Source organism: Vulpes vulpes, chromosome 2 (genome assembly GCF_048418805.1).
Source record: "Vulpes vulpes isolate BD-2025 chromosome 2, VulVul3, whole genome shotgun sequence".
NCBI classification, from domain to species: Eukaryota; Metazoa; Chordata; class Mammalia; order Carnivora; family Canidae; genus Vulpes; species Vulpes vulpes.
The window spans coordinates 154,246,320-154,252,319 of NC_132781.1; positions in this window are offsets into that span (position 1 = coordinate 154,246,320).

The following is a 6,000-nucleotide window of genomic DNA, read 5'->3' on the forward strand; positions in this document are numbered from 1 at the left end:
TAACCCTCTGAATCCAATATATTAACCATTACGATCCATGAGCACTTAAGAGCTATTTGGATTTTTGGGCCTAATCCGGCCCATGACCTGGTTTTTGTAAATAAAGTTTTATTAGAACACAGTCATACTCACTGTCACATTGTCTGTGGTGGCTGCTTGAAAAGATTTGCTAGCTGGTTCTTAGATGAGGAGTTATCTAGCAGGGCCCCGGGGGATTGGGTCAGGGCCCCAGGACAGTTGAGCGCCCCAAGGTGGGAGACTTTGAGTAGTGATATGGCCAAGAGTGTGGGGGATGGGGAGAAGGGCAGAGGCAACAGTATGAGTAAGGCAGAGGGGCACTGAAATGCTTCTGGACCATTCACTAATGGGCTAATGCACACAAATCCAACACTCACCAACAGATCTACTAACCAGAGCCACCTTTACCCATCTGTAAATGACAACTATTTATTCATCTGTAATCAACTAAGATGCTTCTTGTTGGACTTTTCATCCACTTACTTTATAAGGACTTGAGGTGAGGGTGCAGATGAAAAGTGCAATGAAAAAGAAGATGCCGATAAAACAGAATGGACCGAGTATGACAGACCTCTTTCCATTTATTTCCATCCTTAGCACCAGCTGCTGTACTAATTCCTTGAGAAATACTTTCCATGCATTTCAAGCCTGTTTGACCTGGGGCAATTTTCATATATTCACCTACTGGATTTCCACAACAGCCCTGGCAAATATGCCTCAATCCTTCCGTTTATCTGAGGGAGGAAACAGCTTAGAGATGGCAGGGAGCTCTTCGGTTCAAAGTCAGACCCTGAGTCTGAACCCGCCTGACCTAAGCCTGGCATTGGGCAGAGATGGGTGCACTCTTCCACGCTCCCTTTTCTTGAATATATTTTTAATCGTTCTATTCTTGGTATTCTTTTTATAAACTTGCAGTGAGGCCTTGCAGTCTTATTTAAGTTATTATATTATTATCCTGTCTTAGTAGGACCCTAATTAATTAATCATATAGAAATTGTTCCCCTGTTTAGTCCATTAAGTTAAATTGAGGTCTTACCAAGAGGAGCCACAAGCCTTGTCTAATGCGTGGCAGTCCCAGGCGGTGGCTCTGAAGGCACATCTGAGAGACACAGAGCAGAGGATCAAAGGCAAGAGGCCGATATTCAGAACAGATGTACCTGCAGCTTGCCATCCTCGGGAGACGGAAATAAGCTAATTTGTTAGCTGGGGTCAGGATAATTTGTTAGACCCTCTCCTGGGTCTTAACCTTGAACGTGGACCTGTGGAGGAAGAAGTTAGCCCAGCCCAGGAGTGGGCTCAAAATGCCCATCCTGAGACTGACTTTGGAGCTGGAGAAGATCCCTTTGGTAAACCGAGACTCTCACAAAGGCATCTGGAAATAAATTCGCCAGGGAGCACACTGCTCTTTTATTCCTTGGTATTTTGTTTGTTGTCTTGGGAAGTGTTGACAGGTGTACAAATTAGAAATAATAAGAAAAGTGTGAGTGGATGCTCTTGAAGAAACACTGGCCCTGAAGGTCTCAAAAGCCCCTCCCCCCGTTTTCTGCAGGAGGTGCTGATGGCAGAGTAGGGTCATTGCTTATGAGGCTTAAGGTATTGATAATTGGACGCTTTCATGGCCTAAAATCCTCTCCTCTCTGGGAAGCCTGAGTGGTTTAGCGGTTGAGCATCTGCCTTCGGCTCAGGTCAGGATCCCAGGGTCCTGGGATCAAATCCTGCACCCTACGGGGAGCCGGCTTCTCCCTCTGCTTCTCCTTCTGCCTCTTTCTCTGTGTCTCTCATGAATAAATAAATAAAATCTTAAAAAAATAAAATAAAATCCTCCCCTCTCCTTCCCAATCAAAAGTGGATAACAAGGTGTTTAAGGTCACATTACCTAGAAGGAAGGGAGGTTCAGGGGACACATTCTCTGGGGATTTGTTTACCTGTTGAATTGACCTCTTGGAAAGTTCTGGAGAACTTGTCCCCAACAGGTGACCTCCAGCTTGTGTGATGAAGGATGAACAGGAAGCTGATGGCCTTGAGTGGCTGGGAACTGCGGGGCTATCTACTGGATGGGTAGGCTCAGGAGGGCAGCAGACCCAAAGCAGGGTTAACAGAGGGTGGACTAAAAGGAGGGAAGAAGATCACAAAACTTAAAAAAGACAGAGAGGATGTAAGAAGGGCCCAAAGACCCACCACACGTACACGGAGAGAACTTCCCACACGGGTAAGGAGCACAAGAGCCCTGCGAGTATGGGGTGTGGGTAAGTGCTCAACCACCAAGCCACACGTCGTCTCAACTTGGCCTGTGTGCTGAGGCTTCTCTGAGAGGCCCAGGCTCCATCTTACCCTGTTTCTGCGCTCTGGCCATCTGTCCCGAGCCTGTCCGAGCGTGGGTGCCACATGGCATTGCCTTCTCACCGGCAGGACTTTGCTTCCTGACTGGGCCCCGCCTGGGAGAGCTCGGACTTGCTGCATCCTGTGTGCGTGCCACCCCTTGGCCCTATTCTGGAAGCTTCTGGAACATGCAGAGAGCCGGCTGGGGTCCTTGGGGGCTCAGACTGGAGCTGAGGCCCTCACATTCCTGCCGCCTGCCAGGGCTGTCTCCAAACGCCTGTCAGATCGTCAAGGCAAGGAGTTGCACGTAACAGCTGCAGAAATCAGGCTGGGTCAGAAGAGCTTAGCTCGCAGATAGAAGAAAATTGCTTTGGAAAGAAGCAAGCTGCAAATAACCTGTAATGGCCAGAGCCGGGCCCTGCTGGCTTTGCTCTGAGTTTGGTGAAACGTCTCAAGATATTTTTCCAAAGCCCTGGATTTGGCCAAACCTGAAATGTCCTTTGCCAAATGCTTTCTCTGCCTTCATTTTAAAAGTCAAGAGTATTTTGAAGGCAATCTCCTCTGCTGGTTTTGATTCATTTACTCTTGACACATCACAAAGCTGTCTGGTGAGCGAGGGCCATTTATGAGAGCAGATATTAGGAATCAGAGGCCAAAGCAGGGAAGATTTGGTCTATCCCCTAAGCATGTCCTCTATATTCCTCCATAATACATATTCCTCTAGAAATCCCTATTCCTCCTTATTTCTCCACCTAGAAAGAAAGTTCTGGAAACAAGTGATGGAGGTTTGGGATCTCTGAGGGATGTGCAAAGTACTCCTTAGTCCCTCCTGGGCAACTTAGTGACCCAAAAGACACTCTCTGGTGCCCCAGAGCTTCCTCACTTGGCTCTCCTCTTGGATTCTAGAAATGCTCAAGAGCCCAAACCAGATTCCCAGAAGCCTATGATGCAGTGAGGCACTGGGCCTTGGTTTCACATTGGTCAGGGTCTTTCTTTCTTTTTTTTTCTTTCCTTCCTTGAGGATTTTATTTATTTATTCATGAGAGACACACAGAGAAAGGCAGAGACACAGGCAGAGGGAGAAGCAGGCTCCCTGCTGGTCAGGATCTTTCTTCCCTCCCAGAAATGCCTTCCACTTGGCTCCTTGGGTCTTTGGAGGGGCCTGTGAGTGGTTTCCATGGAGCTGCCCCGGAGCCCCAAGCTCTGGGATTGTGCTCCCAGGTCTGCCATCACACAGGAGAGCATCCTGAGGCCTTCGGCTCCCGGTTTCCGGCCTGCCCCCGGGGACCCTGCCTCACTTTCCCCGCTGGCTCTGAAGCTGCCGTGGAAAGGCAGATGGTGCGTGGTTCCCTGCTCTGCTCTGCCCACCACGAGGGCCTGGAGTCCGAGTCACACGGGGTCAATACTGCCTGGTTTGCTTCTTAATAGCAACGCAGGGCTCGAGACGATGAAGAGCAGCGTTTCAAACATACACTTCATGTCTTTCTTTTGGCCTTAGGTTGGGAAAATCTGCAACAATGCCTTCTGAGTCAATTCCACTGGGTGCCTGGTGACAAACCACTCTGGCCATGGCTGGTGGGTTACAGTCACCAGAGCCCTTTGATGGAATTACAGCGGTTACTCGGCGCTGTCGCTGTCTCCCTGCCTCTGTCTCTCTCGGTCTCTGCTTTTTTCTCTCAATATGGAAAGAGCTGGAACCAAACTGGAATCTGCACTTGGGCAGCTTCTTATCCCCAGTGCCCATGTGCTGGTGTGTCTTGGCAACGGTGGCACGGAAGTGCCCTGGTGGAGCCAAACAGATGAATGGGTAATTAAACTGAGCGTTTCTTTACTGATGCTCATTTCCCTGGTTCCAAATTTATTACTTAATTAAAGGGGGTTCACAGCCTGCCAAGAGATGCTGGATCTTTCTTTCCTTGTGCCAATGGATAGTTCACATAATACTCTCTTTTCCCTTAATTCTGTCTCTGATACACACACACACACACACACACACACACACACACAGAGGTCACACACACACACACACACACACACAGAATCTTAGATCAAATAAGACCATTTGATTTCGGTAATATGAGATGACTCCCCAGTTAAGACCGCATGCAATACTTTTTGCCACAGCAGAAGGCAAGAGGACTGGTCTAGCTCTAACTTTCAGTGGCCATTTGCTGGGCTTGAGGTTGGGGTCCAGGGGGAGAGGAGTCAAGGCGTTGTGGCTCAGACCACACTGTGGCTGGTGGGCCCCGTGGAGATCTGAAGGATCCCTACTCCTGCTGGCGGCCTCCAGACCGGCGTTGCCCCATGGCTCGCTCTTTGGGGCTCCCTCAGCTGTCCTCCTCCCAGCACCCTCGTTCCTTAAGCTTTGCCTCATCCGAGATGAGCCTGAGTGCTTTGGAACACAGCAAACTATTGTTCCAAAGACAATTAAAAAAAAAAAAAAAAGGTTGGGAAATGCAGCGGTTGTCACTTCCCTCTGTCCCCAAGTTAGGACCCAATGTGTGTGTGTTGGGAGCACCATGGCCACCTTGCAGACCGAGGTAGAGCAAACAAGAAGGAACAAGAAAGATGGAGAAGGCTGGGATTAGGCACCCCAAAAAGAAGATGAAAAGAGGCAGATCCTTCCATAACCTCCTGTGGCAGATTTAAAGCTCCAGTAGTGGCGCCCCTGGGAGCTCCAACAGCCACTGCCTCATCATTGTGGCCATTAAGCAGAGCGCAAATGACCCGCCAGGGCCTTCGACCCGTCACGTAGCTGTCACTGGGGTGGTTTATGGCTTCTGAGCACGAGGTCCCCGATGGGCAACACTATCCCTTTCTTCCCTCGCCAGTGACTCTGGACTTTGGAGCTCATAAATTCAGCAGGGTTTCCCAGGGGCCGGCTGACAACTTGGAGGTGCGGGCGAGGATTTACGGCTGAGTTGGCGGGAGCCACAGGTGACCGGTGGGGGTACTGGGGCTGCTGGGTTGCCCAACACAACAGAAGGTGTCCGTGCCGGTGGCTCGGAAAGAGTGGTGCTTTGTTGGCCTGGGCTCTCCATGCACTGTTTTCCTGCTTTGCACCCTCAAGGTCATGGGGGGGGCGGGCATCGTCTCAGCCTGACCCCCCGGCCTGCTTCTCCCCATCAGCGTGGAGCAGGTCTTCTGTGCCCACCTCGGGGCCATTTCCTGCTGCATCCAGTTGCCCACGGATTTTGGGCTTTGCCCCGTTGGAGGGACCGGTTAGGTGAGCTGTATGGGCAGGGAGATGGGTGGGACACGGGGCAGGGGCAGGCCCGGTGTCTCCTCCCCACCCGGATTCTCCCTGCTTTCTGTCTCCAAGAGTATCATCCTCATGCTGACTTGTCACATACACACCTGCTGGGCTTTGTGGCAAGACAACCCACCTGGTGTCACACTGTGTGTGTGTGTCTGGCTCATTCCTGGAAGCCCCTTGCATCCTGGCCCCACCTCTGTGATTCCCTACACAGGCATCCCATGGAGGGGGGACCTACAACCCAGAGGCTTAGGCTGGCTCCACGGCCTGTCGACCTGTGTTTCTCAGGGGGATTTAAAGCCACCTAGGAAATGTTTTTGGGATAATCCTTCAGGGTCATTTACAGGTGGGAAGGATGCGATGATCTAAAAGGCTTCCCTGTAGCATTTCTGTGGGTGCTCTGGAGT